Raw genomic sequence first — 13,197 nt, 5'->3', positions numbered from 1 at the left:
AGGTGATTAGTACTAGAGTTGGGGCTGGTCATTTGAACGTCCATTTTGGGCACACCACATCCGTTGAGAGGTGGACACTGCCAGTCCCTGCAGCCCAGACTGTGCTCTGAATGACCTCCGCCCTGGTCCCTTCTCAACCCACCACCAGACCAGGACCCCTGGCTTCATCACTGCAGGAGGGGAGAGTGGAGCTGGGACTCCTGCGACCTGTTTTTAATCTCAGGTCTTCAAAGGGAAGTCCTGAGAACACTGGAAGCAAGTTAGTGCATACCCTGGAGACCAGGCCTCCCTTTGTCCTGTTTTTTCCAAACTGGTCTGTCATTTCCCACAGAGCTTTTTCCTCTCCACATTCCCTGAGGGGTGTGTGCATGGGCGACGCGCAGGGCAGGCGCTGCCCTGGGCAGGATACAAAGATGAGTGGGCCGTGACCCTAACCTCGAGGCTCTCACAGATCGGGGAAGGTGGAAATTATTCCACCCTGATATGAGATGCAAACAGTGCTAAAGAACTGGATTCCTTAGTCCTGGGTGGCAGTGCGGGTGGCGGGGCGGGGGGCCGGTGGTGGGGGTGGTTCCAGCAAAGATGGCCTTTGAGCAGGCAGGGGACGCCTCGTGTGGAGCAGGGGTGGAGGAGATGGGAGGTGCCAAAAATGCGTTTTGGAAACACGTGGGAGTGGGCAGGTGTGGTGTGATGGCAAGAGAGGCGTGGGGTGCGGGACACCCTGCAGATTGAGGGAGGCTCCGAGTTGCCATCAGCTGGTGGAGAGGCCTTTCATGGATGCCAAGGGTCTCTCGAACTGAGGGACCACTTCCAAGAGCCAAGAATGAGTCCTGCGCGTATTCTTAGGCAATGAGCCTCCCGATGGGCCAGTCCCCCGCCCACACTTCGGTGAAAAACGAATGATTCTACCAGTTCCTCACGGAGGAGTGCCAGGAGGGCTGACCAAGGTTTCCGGGTGTCCTTCAGCAGTGGACAGTGGGCCTGGGAACAGGCTGGTGCGCCGGTGGCGGCACGTGTCCAGGCCTGTTGGCGAGACTTTTGTCACTGTGGAGAAAACGCAAACGCAGTAGTGGGATGAGCAGAGCACTTGGGCTTAGAGACCCGCACGGGCTGTGTGATCACAGACAGTCTCTTCTTCCAGCCTCCATTGCGTGAGCTGCTTTTGAAGAGTCCTTCCAAGTCTGTCCAGCCTCGGCCCAGGTCCCACTGCCCAGTCTGCTGGGGCTTGGGGTGTTTGGTCCGCAACTGGACAACCTGCTGACTGGTGGGTTGCAGAGATGGGGAGAGTTTCTCAGAGGCCTCTTCTTTGCACACTGTTCGTCTTCGGGTAAGGATGACTGTTGTTCCCGTAGCCTGCCAGGGGGTTCGGTGGGGCTGTCGCTCTAATTCTAGACAGAATAGGAGCTGTACCTGACCACAGGGAAACAGCCAACGGAGACTCCGAGGCCAGCAAGGCCGTTGGCTGCACTTAAATTGCCAGCATTCTTTTTTGCTCTGAGAACAAAGCTTTAAGGCACGTGACTTAGACCCAAACACAAATATGAGGCATCCCGTTGGTCCATGGGAGGAAAATGGTGTGACCAGCAAGTCCCTGGGTGGTGGTGAGGTCTGGTTTGGGGAGAGCTGCCCCATGACTACCTAAATCAGCCTCTAAATTTATAGTTGTTCAGTCACTAAGTCGTGTCCAACTCTCTGTGACCCCACGGATTGCAGCCCACCAGGCTCCTCTCTCCTTCACTATCTCGGAGTTTGCTCAGATTCACGTCCACTGAGTCAGTGATGCTATCGAACCATCTCATCCTCTGCCGCCCCCGTCTCCTTTTGCCTTCAGCCTTTCCCAGCATCAGAGTCTCTTCCAGTGAGTCAGCTCTTCGCATCAGGTGGCCAAATTATTGGAACTTCAGCTTCAGCATCAGTCCTTCCAATGAATACAGGGTTGATTTCTTGTTTATAGTACCAGCAGCAATAGCTTGATAACCTCGTATGCTTCCAGCTCCTCTTGACCCAACAGGAAGATTAGCAAAAGTTGAGCTCCTGAAGCCAGACCAAGTGTCCAGAGTCCTCAAGACCTTTCGGGTGCTGCAAGGGAGCAGAGTTGTCATCTGCATATTGCAATTGAACCGCTTTCTCCAGAACACTTGGGGCTAAGCTTGCCCCTTCTGAGGCAGGAATTGTGATTTCACTTCATTTCCTGGAGATTTCACCCTAAGCTGTGGTTGCCTTGTGAGTGGAAAAGACAAGGATGCATTGTCCAGTGGATAATGCCAGAAGTGAGGATTGTACTAATACAAAATGGGTTCTTGAGCTCTCCATGCCAAGTGGGAGACTCCACTGTGTCCATAAACTCGTATTGATCTGACTTGGATGGAGCACTGTGTGTCCCTGTGGGTCCCAAAGTGTACGTACCTCTGTGGAAGATGAGATTTTGCTTTTTGGATGGAGGGTAACTGCTACTATTAACTGCCACCCAAGGTCTGTCTAGTCAAAGCTATGGTTTTTCCAGTAGTCATGTATGGATGTGAGAGTTGGACCATGAAGAAAGCTGCTGCTGCTAAGTCACTTCAGTCATGTCCAACTCTGTGCAACCCCATAGACGACAGCCCACCAGGCTCCTCCGTCCCTGGGATTCTGCAGGTAAGAGTACTAGAGTGGGTTGCCATTGCCTTCTCCCTAGAAAGCTGAGTGCCAAAGAATTGATACTTTTTGAACTATTGTGTTGGAGAAGACTCTTGAGAGTCCCTTGGACTGCAAGGAGATCAAACCAGTCAATCCTGAAGGAAATCAATCCTGAATATTCATTTATAGGACCAATGCTGAAGCTGAAGCTCCAATACTTTGGCTACCTGATGTGAATAACTGACTCCTTGGAAAAGACCCTGATGCTGGGAAAGATTGAAGGCAGGAGACGAAGGGGACGACAGAGGATGAGATGGCTGGATGGCATCACTGACTCAATGGACGTGAGTCTGAGTGAACTCCGGGAGCTGGTGATGGACAGGGAGGCCTGGCGTGCTGCAGTCCATGGTGTCGCAAAGAGTCAGACATGACTGAGCAACTGAACTGAACCGAGGCCTCTCTGAGTGGGAGTTTGATGTATGACACAGGGAACCCAGAGACGGTGCTCTGTGACAACCTGGAGGAATGGACGGGGAGGGAGGTGAGAAGGGGGTTCATTATTCAAAGATTCTGTTTGTGAATTTAAATTTTGAGTCTCCCAGTGTGTCTGTTCCCAGGCAAGGATGAACAAGTGACTTCTTGTTTCAGCGCTTATGCTGTGAATAAGTGTCTTCCTCAGTCAATTTAGTGTTGTGATTCTTGCGTTTACCTGCTTTTTGTTGGTGCTTTTGCTGTGTCAAATGTCCCCTCCATCCAGCATTAATGCAGAAATGCTGTCTACTGTCCCTAAGCACAAAAAAGCTGGGATGTGCCTTATGGAAAAAAATGTATGTGTTAGGGTGGCTTTGCTCAGGCCCAAATTATGGTGCTGTTGGCTTTGTCCAATATTTTTAACTTTTATTGGCATATAGTTGACTTACAATGTTGTATTAGTTTCAGGTATACAACAAAGTGAGTCAGTCATACATATCTGTATATCCACTTTTTTACGGGGGAATTCTTTTCCTATATGTGGATCAACAACATATATTAAGTAAGATGTCATTAAGGGACTTCCTTGTAGCTCAGACAGTAAAGAATGTACCTGCAATTCAGGAGACCAGGGTTTGATCCCTGGGTCAGGAAGGTCCTCTGGAGAAGGGCGTGGCAACCCACTCCAGTATTCTTGCCTGGAGAATCCCATGGACAGAGGAGCCTGGTGGGCTACAGTAAGTGGGGTCGCAATACGATTGAATGATGAACACTACTCCTATGAAGATGCCATTAAAAAGAAACACATAAAGCAAGGTTATTTAATGGGTGGGTGACACAGCTATTGTGACCAAAGGCTCACAGGAGCCTAGCCCTGCATTTGCCCTAGGAACAGAGGTTTCCAAGTCTCTAAATCAGCATGGACGATGAGAATGGACTGTATTTGATGCGGGTTTGTGCTTTTTCTGCTGAGCACCTCTTCGGTCGTCCAGTAATTCTCCAACTTTTATCTGCACTGAAGATTTTTATTCCCACCCTTGTCCTTATTCTGTGTGTCTGGCTCGTCTTTCACTGTCCTTCCTTCCCTTCTCATTACACTTGCATTCTCCCTTCACCAGCCTCCATCCGCTAGAGCGCCACACATCTACGTGTGCCAGGGACCTGCTCTTTGAAAGGAACACTTAGAAAAGAACCTTGGCAGAAGGGTTTGGCAATGTGGCCAGCAAGAGCCTGGACACTGTCCATTTGTGTCTCAGCCTTAGAAGCAGGCAATTTGGTGGGTTTAGTTAAGGCCATGAAAAGGGATAATTAGATCGGCAGTAGAGCAGCCCCTGCCCCCTTCCTTGGGCTCTATGATATCTCAAGGGTTTTCATCACATGCTCCAAATAAAATACGTTTTAATTACCTTTAAAACAATTGCAAAAATTTGTTCACAAAGCAAGAGCACAAGTTTTAAAGGTGCTGATTTTGTAAAGTAGGCAATTATAGCCAGTGTTGTGAAAGCTTGTTCCTCTTCTGTTTATTTCTTTATTAAAAAAAAAAAAATATATATATATATTTATTTATGGCTGCACTGGGTCTTTGTGGCTGTGTGCAGGTTTGCTCTACTTGTGGCAAGCAGGGAGCTTGCCTTATCCCTTTCCCTTATCCCCCCCGATACCTCCTCTCTAGCTGTGGTGCACAGGCCTCTCATTGTGGTGGTTTCTCTTATTGTGGAGCACAGGCTCTAGATTGTGACGGCTTCAGCAGCCGTGGCTCCCGGGCCCTGGAGCGCAGGCTCAGTAGTTGGGGTGCACAGGCTTAGTTGCTCAGAGGCATGTGGGATCTTCCCGGACCAGGGATCAAACCCGTGCCTCCTGCATCGGCAGGTGGATTCTTAACCACGGGACCACCAGAGAAGCCCTTCCACTTATTTCTTTCCAAGTGTAAATATAATAATGTGGGATGAGTTACATAGTCTGATCTGCAAAACGGCTAGGGAGTCTCTGTTTACTTAACGCTCCCTCATCCCTCCTCATCCCACGATGGTTCTGGGTTGAATCTCCATTGCCACGAAACATGATGCTCTCATCATGATTGCCCTCACTTTATGGCACCATCCATATGCTGCTTGCTTTCTTAAAACTTGTACGTGGACTGATACACTAGAAATAGTCTACTTTAAAAAAATTCAAACATCCCTAAAAGAACAGAAGCTACTATAACAGACTTGAGGTCCTCATCACTCAGATTGAACAGATGTATTTTTGCTATATTTCTTTCAGGTCTTTTATTTTCAAGAAATAAAATATTAGATGTAGTTGAAGTCCTTTTTTTTTTTGTATCTCTTTTCATCTATTCCTTCCTTCCCGAGAAGTAGCCATCATTCTTAAGTCAGTGTGTATCAGTTATATCCATCTTTTATGTTTTACTATATATATATGTATATATATGTACACAGTTGCTCAGTTGTGTCCGACTCTGTGACCCCATGGACTGTAGCCTGCCAGGACCCTCTGTCAGTGGGATTTTCCGGGCAAGAATAGTGGAATGGGTAGCCATTCACTTCTCCAGGGTATCTTTCTGACCCAGGGATTGAACCCTGGTCTCCTGCATTGCAGGTGAAGTCTTTACCCTCTGAGCCACCAGGGAATCCCATAGGTACATATATATTATCATAGTTTCATAATACTGCTTTGTGGATTTTGAATGAACCAACTAGATTTTTAAGGAACTGACTGGATATGGAGGCTTCAGCAACATGTTTTTTTTCCTTCAACAGTATCATCTTGTGCCCTGTCATGGAGCTCTAGTTCATTGATCTCTTATGTTATATCAGGTGCCTTGTGTGACTGCAGAGAACTGTGGCCACTTGCCTCTTAATGGGCGTGTCTAAATTTACAGTGTTTCAAGCAAAGCTGTCGTGAAATCGCTGGCAGGCAAGAACACTCGAGTGGATAGCCGTTTCCTTCTCCAAGGGATCTTCCTGACCCAGGGATAGAACCCAGGTCTCCTGCACTGGCAGGCAGATTTTTACTGTCTGGTCCACCAGGGAAGCCCCATTATATGCCAGTTCTAAGTATTTTATGAACATTAACTTACTTCATTCTTTTTGATCTCTTAACATCCTTACGCCAGGTAGAGGAAATGCAGGTACAGAGGAGTTAAGCGACTGTCTCAAGACCACACGTCTTGTGTGCACGATCGGAGTGCCCAGTCCTAATGGGGGCATCGCACCCCCTCTCCTTGAGGGCTTGGCGGAGCATCACCTTCCCCGCGGGCTCTTTCCTGACCACCTTTCTTTGAAATGCAGCTCACACGCCTGCTTTCCCCTCCTCCTTCCCCTGCTCTATGTTTCACCACTGTGTTTACTTTGCCATCTGATATACACATTGTTTGGGCTTCCCTGGTGGCTCAGATGGTAAAGAATCTGCCTGCCAATGTAGGAGACCCAGGTTCGATCCCTGGGTCAGGAAGATCCCCAGAAGAAGTGAATGGCCACCCACTCCAGTATTCTTGCCTGGAGAATCCCATGGACAGAGGAGCCTGGTGGGCTACAGTCCATGGGGTCGCAAAGAGTCCTAGCAACCGAGCACACACATACTGTCTCCTCCCAGACGGAATGTAAGCTCTGGTGGGGTGTGAATTTTATCTGGCTGGCTCATGGAGTGGTGCCTGGAACGTTGCAGTTGGATGAACGAAGAGGAATTTTCCAAGAGAACATGTGAATCTAAAGTTAGTGTCCTGGACTTTGAAACCTCCCATCCCGAGAGCCAGCTTCAACGGCCCTGCCGCCCATATGTCTCGGGAAGAATGGATTGGTCAAAACTGCATAAGGATGAGTCCAGCAAAATAGCTGTTAGATGTAAAATCGTGACCTACCAAGGGTGAGTTGGCAGTAGGTAACAAAAACCACCAATAAATGCGTGGCTTGTGGTCCAGCAGTTCCACTTGTGAGCATTTGCTTTGAATCACGCTTGGCACAGAGACACCACATTGTTCTTTGATAAAATCAAAATGTTGAAAATCACCTGAATGTTCTACAGTAGGATACTGTAGAAATTGTGTATCAACTTAGTTAGTTGCTAACTCGTGTCTGACTTTTTGCGACCCCATGGACTGTAGCCCGACAGGCTCCTCTGTCCATGGGATTTTTCAGGCAAGAATACTGGAGTGGGTGGCTGTTTCCTGCTCCAGTGGATCTTCTTGACCCAGGGACTGAACCCGCACGTCCTGCATCAGTTCAGTTCAGTCGTTCAGCTGTGTCCGACTCTTTGCGACCCCATAGACTGCAGCACACCTGGCCTCCCTGTCCATCCCCAACTCCCCAAGCTTACTCAAACTCGTGTCCATCCAGTCAGTGATGCCATCCAACCATCTCATCCTCTGTCTCCTGCATGGGTTTCCTGTATTGCAGGTGGATTCTTTACCCCTGAGCCGCCAGGGAGGCCCTATCAACTTACTATGCTGCCATTAAAAACAAATAACAGCATGAGAAAATATTAGTGATATCTCAATGAAGGTAGAATGAAATGGTGTCTTAGATACAGAAACTTAACATGAAAGTAGAATTGTAGCAGAAAAGAGACACAGCTTTACAAAGATAGCAAAAAATACATGGATGGGCCAGGATTAATAATATCAGTGAGAGCTCATGAATATAATAGAAAATCAGTGTCTGGTATAATTCTGAGCACAGAAAGGGCATTAGATTGGCACCAATTTGGAAGAAGGGCAACCAGCATGGGGGTCATCCATAAAGAAGGACCAGGTAGGCATTTGGCAAGCTTGTCTAGGACAGCAGCAGTGACCTGCTGGTGCTCGCGTTGGGGTCCTTACATGACGGCCTAGAACACCCACTGTGGGGCCACAGTGCCCCAGAGACGGTCTCTCATGTAAACCTGGGTGGACTCAGAAGACAGAACTACGGAGAGTTTGGGCTTTGAATAAATATGTCAGCCCAGGTCTTCTTGAGTGTTTGCTGGTGTTCCTCCCCACTTACTGGGCTGGCTCTTCTTCAGGTTAAATAAATCAGTGTTGGTAGATTCATTTTATTTTGACCCCTAAGCCAATTTGAACTGCTGCTATGACTGATTCCGAGACTAGGAGTTGCTTTTGTTTTAAATTGAGTTGTAGCAATGGTGATTCAACACCCCTAAATAAGTGAGACCGCCCCAACCAGGAGGAGAGCGTGGGACCCCGGCTGTTACTGGATGAAAAAAGGTGCTTTAGAGCAGTCTAGTCCGGTCTGATCTCGTCTTAAGAAATCAGGATAAAAGACCTGACTATTCGCTGGAAGGACTGATGCTGATGCTGAAGCTCCAGTATTTTGGTCACTGATGCAAAGAGCTGACTCACTGGAAAAGACCCTGAGGCTGGGGAAGATTGACAGCAAAAGGAGAAGGGGGCAGCAGAGGATGAGATGGTGAGAGAGTGTCACTGACTCAGTGGACATGAATTTGAGCACACTCCGGGAGATAGTGGGGGATAGGGGAGCCTGGAGGGCTGCAGTCCACGGGGTCGCAAAGAGTCTGACAAGAGTGACTGAACAGCAAAGATTGAAGTGCTAAGTACCAACCTCCCGGCAGCAACCTCCCGGCAGCAGGTGCCTCTGAGAAGTGTCATGATGGTATTTCTAATTTTCTTCTTTCTGCCAACTATAATTGCTAATTTAAAAAAAACAAAAAACAGTCGTTATGTGCTGAAGCACACAGTAGAAATATTACCAATAACAACAAAGAGCAAGCAAAACAGCAGGAGAAACAACCCCAGGGGTCATCACAGCAACTTTCCCGTGTTTTCTGCAAACGTGATTTAGAGAAAGCTCGTATGTCACGGGATAGTAGACCTGGTTTGTGAAGTCATGGTCCCTGGGAGCTTTATTAGGCTCTTCCAGGTCTTAGGAGAGACCCACGAGGGCTCAGCAAAACACAGCTAATAACAGAATTAAGAAGATCATAACAGTTTGGATTATTTAGCATAAAAGAAATTGGGGCTTAAAAAGCTTAAGTAAGTGAAGAGGTTTTAGATGAAGCCACTGATCACTTCTAAATCATTTGCACAGAGAGCAGAAGAAATGGCCTGGAATTGGTTGAGAGTTTGAAGAAGAGATCCTTGCTAGGGAGGCTGTTGAGAGCCTGGCCTGGGCTGACCTGACTGTGGGCTCGCTCAGTCCTGGGAGAACTAAATATAGGAAACACCATCCATCCTCGAAAATCTGGGGGAGACTTTCCAGAAGGTTCCTTGAAGTTCCAATCCTATGATGTCTCCATGAAAGTATAAGCTTACCGAGTCCACTCCTGAACAACCTGCCCTGGGACGCGCAGTGTCTGTGCTCTTGGCCAGGACTGGTCTTGGGGGAGCTGCTGGCCATCTGTGTGATGCCAGTGCTGCCAGCATGCCAGTCCCCTGCTGAGCCACGCTGTTGGAAACTCCACCAAGTGACAACCATTGTTTGGTCATCAAGAGCCCAATGGAGTGTGAGTGATGCACTTAGGATTTTTTTTTTCCTTTTCTTATATTCGAGAAGGAATAAATGTGGAGATTTTGAGATAACTAGTTCAGAATTTCTTTTAGAGATGGTCTAGAAAAATTACCCAACACTCAGAAATAAGGCAAGAGGGCATGCCCTCCCCGTGTCAACTAGGGGCATTGTTGGACAGGCTCACCCAGGGATTACTTAATTCTTGAGGGAATTTATCTGTGTCTTCTGTCACTATTCACTAGTTGAGAAACCCAGACACAGTAGCGGGACATGTTAACTTGTCAATTTCTGTCCCTTAGAAACAAAAACCACAAAGGTTATGGTTTTATTTGCATCTAGGGCATTCACCAGTTTGGAAGAGTAGCTATCAAATGATCCAGCCATCCTGACATTCTGTTTTGTTTTTAAAGGTCAGGAAATTCCACCAATGACCTTTGCACCATCTTTCCTATCCTTCTGATTGGCTCATTTTCACAAGTTAAATACATCTTGGACACGTGTTCTTTTCACGTCTTTGTGGGAACCCAGGCTTCGCTTTTTGAAGATGAATACTTCGAGAGGAAAGAGACGAAGTCCCGCTAGGAGAACAACTTTAAGAGCATAATGCTGATTCTCTCTGAATAGAGGTTTCTCTGGTCATTCTCGGAAGGAGAAGGATTCGTCAGTTCTTGTGTAATTGATGATGAGCCAATACTTGGTGAGCAAAAGATGACTGGATTTTTTCCAGCCTTAACTGAGGCTACCTGAGAGCGAGGTCTGTAGGATTGGGTGTGGGTGAAGTTGGTGCTGCCAGAATCAAAAGGAGGGAATTCCAAGTGACAGAACGAATAGGATCCTGGAGTGAGAACCCTGGTGGATGCAGAGGCCAAACTGGAGAATAAGATTTCAGAGGCAGAAAGAAAGGTTCAAGGGAGGTTAAGGTCCTGATGTGGGAGAAGGTGGCTGCCGCTCACTGGGGTGAGGGGTTAAGGCAGAGGGTGCCCAGGAGCCAAAGAAGCTACCAGTGATGGCTCCTCCCTGACGGTGACAGAGCCTGGCAGTGGCGACAGGAGCACCGGTCCTGGGATGCTGGAGGGGACCGGGCTGGAGGAGGGCCAGGCCTCGGCCATGGCCAGAGAATGACTTCATGGGGGGTCCAAGGAAAGGCCCCTTTAAACAGAGTGGGGTCGGCGTGGGGGCAGGGTCGCGGCAGAGCTCTGTAGGGGAGCCATCGAGGGTCTAGGAGAGAACAGGTGAGCCGAGGAACCAACAACTCAGGCTGTGCCAACAGCCTCCAGGGTGAGGGCAGGAGGGAAGGAGGTGAGCCCCGAGAGGCTTAAGCATCATACAAATTACGCAGGTGACCCAAGGGGCAGGGTGTCCGAGGAAGGTCCCTGTCTGCCCTGCCCCGAGGCACAGACACAGGCAAACCTAGGGCCCGCCTCGTGTGGCATTGACATCTCCTTCTAGGCCTCTCTCAGGAAACAGCCAGCGGGCTTCCCTGGTGGCTCACACAGTGAAGAGTCTTCCTGCAATGCAGGAGACATGGGCTCCATCCCTGGGTCGGGAAGATCCCTGGAGAAGGGAATGGCCACCCACTCCAGTATCATGCCTGGAGGAGACAGAGGCGTGGCTCCTGGCCACCCTCTGCTCTCCCCGCTCACCCCAGTGGGCGGCAGCCACCTTCCCCCACATTCACACGAGGACCTTAACCTCCCCTGGACCCCTCTGCCTCTGAAATCCTATTCTCCAGCTTGGCCTCTGCAGCCATGCACAGAGGAGCCTGGCGGGCTATAGTCCACGGGGTCACAAAAGAGTGGACGGGACTGAGCAGTTAACACATTCATTTTCACTTTCTAGGCCTCTATTTTCTTGGGCTCCAAAATCACTGCAGATGGTGGCTGCAGCCATGAAGTTAAAAGACACTTGCTCCTTGGAAGAAAAGCAATGGCCAACCTAGACAGCATGTTAACAAGCAGAGACATTACTTTGTCAACAAAGGTCCGTCTAGTCAAAGCTATGGTATTTTCAGTGGTCACTTATGGATGTGAGAGTTGGACTGTAAAGAAAGCTGAGCACCGAAGAATTGATGCTTTTGAACTGTGATGTTGGAGAAGACTCTTGAGAGTCCCTTGGACTGCAAGGAAATCCAACCAGTCCATCCTAAAGGAAATCAGTTCTGAATATTCATTGGAAGGACTGATGTTGAAGATGAAACTCCAATACTTTGGCCACCTGATGCGAATAACTGACTCATTTGAAAAGACTGTGATGCTGGGAAAGATTGAGGGTGGGAGGAGAAGGGGGCGACAGAGGATGAGATCGTTGGATGGATCACTGACTCCATGGACATGAGTTTGAGTAAATTCTGGGAGTTGGTGATGGGCAGGGAGGCCTGGTGTGCTGCAGTCCACGGGGTTGCAAAGAGTCGGACATGACTGAGCAACTGAGCTGAACCAAGGCCTCTCTGAGTGGGAGTCTGATGTGTGATGCAGGGAACCCAAAGGCGGTGCTCTGTGGCAGCCTGGAGGAATGTTTGGGGAGGGAGGTGGGGGAGGGATCAGGAGAGAGGACACGCATGTATGGCAAAAATCATCATAATTTTGTAGAGTAATTATCCTCCAACTGAAATAAATAAATTTAAAAGTAAAGAAAATTATAAAAAGAAAGCAACCTTCTCCCTCTCTCAAGGAGACACTGACCCACCGTTTCAGGCCTTAGAAGGTAACACACAGCTCCTGAGGGCTTCGGACCTGCAGGCCTGGGTGTCACACAGGATTCAGTGACTCCACACCCTCCTCCTCCGCCACGATGGGGCTGCTCACCTGACCCCGGTCCAAGGCTCAGATGCCCTGTCACACGGTGGGTCCCAACTGTGGAGTGTTTGGGGTCCGAGCCCCTCATAGTCGTGTCTCGAATAAAACAAAACGCCACGCTTCTGCACACCCGTTGTGGGGGTGCTCTTTCACCCCCAGGGGCATCCCTCTTCGCAGCTGCAAATTCCAGTTTTATCTCTGTTGTGTTTTGGAACCTGTTTGCTTTTGATGACGGTTCGGTTTTGAAAGGAAGAGGCACAGGCTCTCTAGCCCCCTATTTTCTTTCTTGGATGGAATAATACAGCTTCGTGATAGTGACATGTCTTTTTCCATTACAGCATCTGTAATTTTATTACTCTGCCACCTTGTGTTTTGAATTGTGCAGAGGAAGGAACGCATCAAAGAATACTCCATTGTGTCTTTTTTTTTTTTTCCCCCTCCTGTAGTTGACTGTAGAAAAAAAGTGTAGCATCCGATTAGTCATTCTGTACTGGGATGGTTTTTTGCCTGTGACCAACGGAATTACATTTTACACTCAAAAGAATTCTCTGTATGAACCCTTTCAATTCAATGCAAGTAGAGATACGGTTCAAAGTATGGCTGACCCCATGCATCACATACAAAGTCCATTTCTTCCTTGGTTGGTGATAGTCTCCGAGGATGCACAGTGTTTAGAGCATGAAGGGTGGTTTTTTTTTGTTTGTTTGTTTTTGGCTAAGAGAAGTCGGGACCTGCTATTCCTTTTGCTTTTCTTTCTAGTGAAACCAGTTGAAGACATCACTTAACTAGGCATTTTGCTACCACCCTTTGGTTATAGCCACCTTGGCTCTCCAGCTTACTTCCCTGGTGTT

Source organism: Capricornis sumatraensis, chromosome 1 (genome assembly GCF_032405125.1).
Source record: "Capricornis sumatraensis isolate serow.1 chromosome 1, serow.2, whole genome shotgun sequence".
NCBI lineage: Eukaryota > Metazoa > Chordata > Mammalia > Artiodactyla > Bovidae > Capricornis > Capricornis sumatraensis.
Note: the sequence above shows the minus strand (reverse complement) of the source record.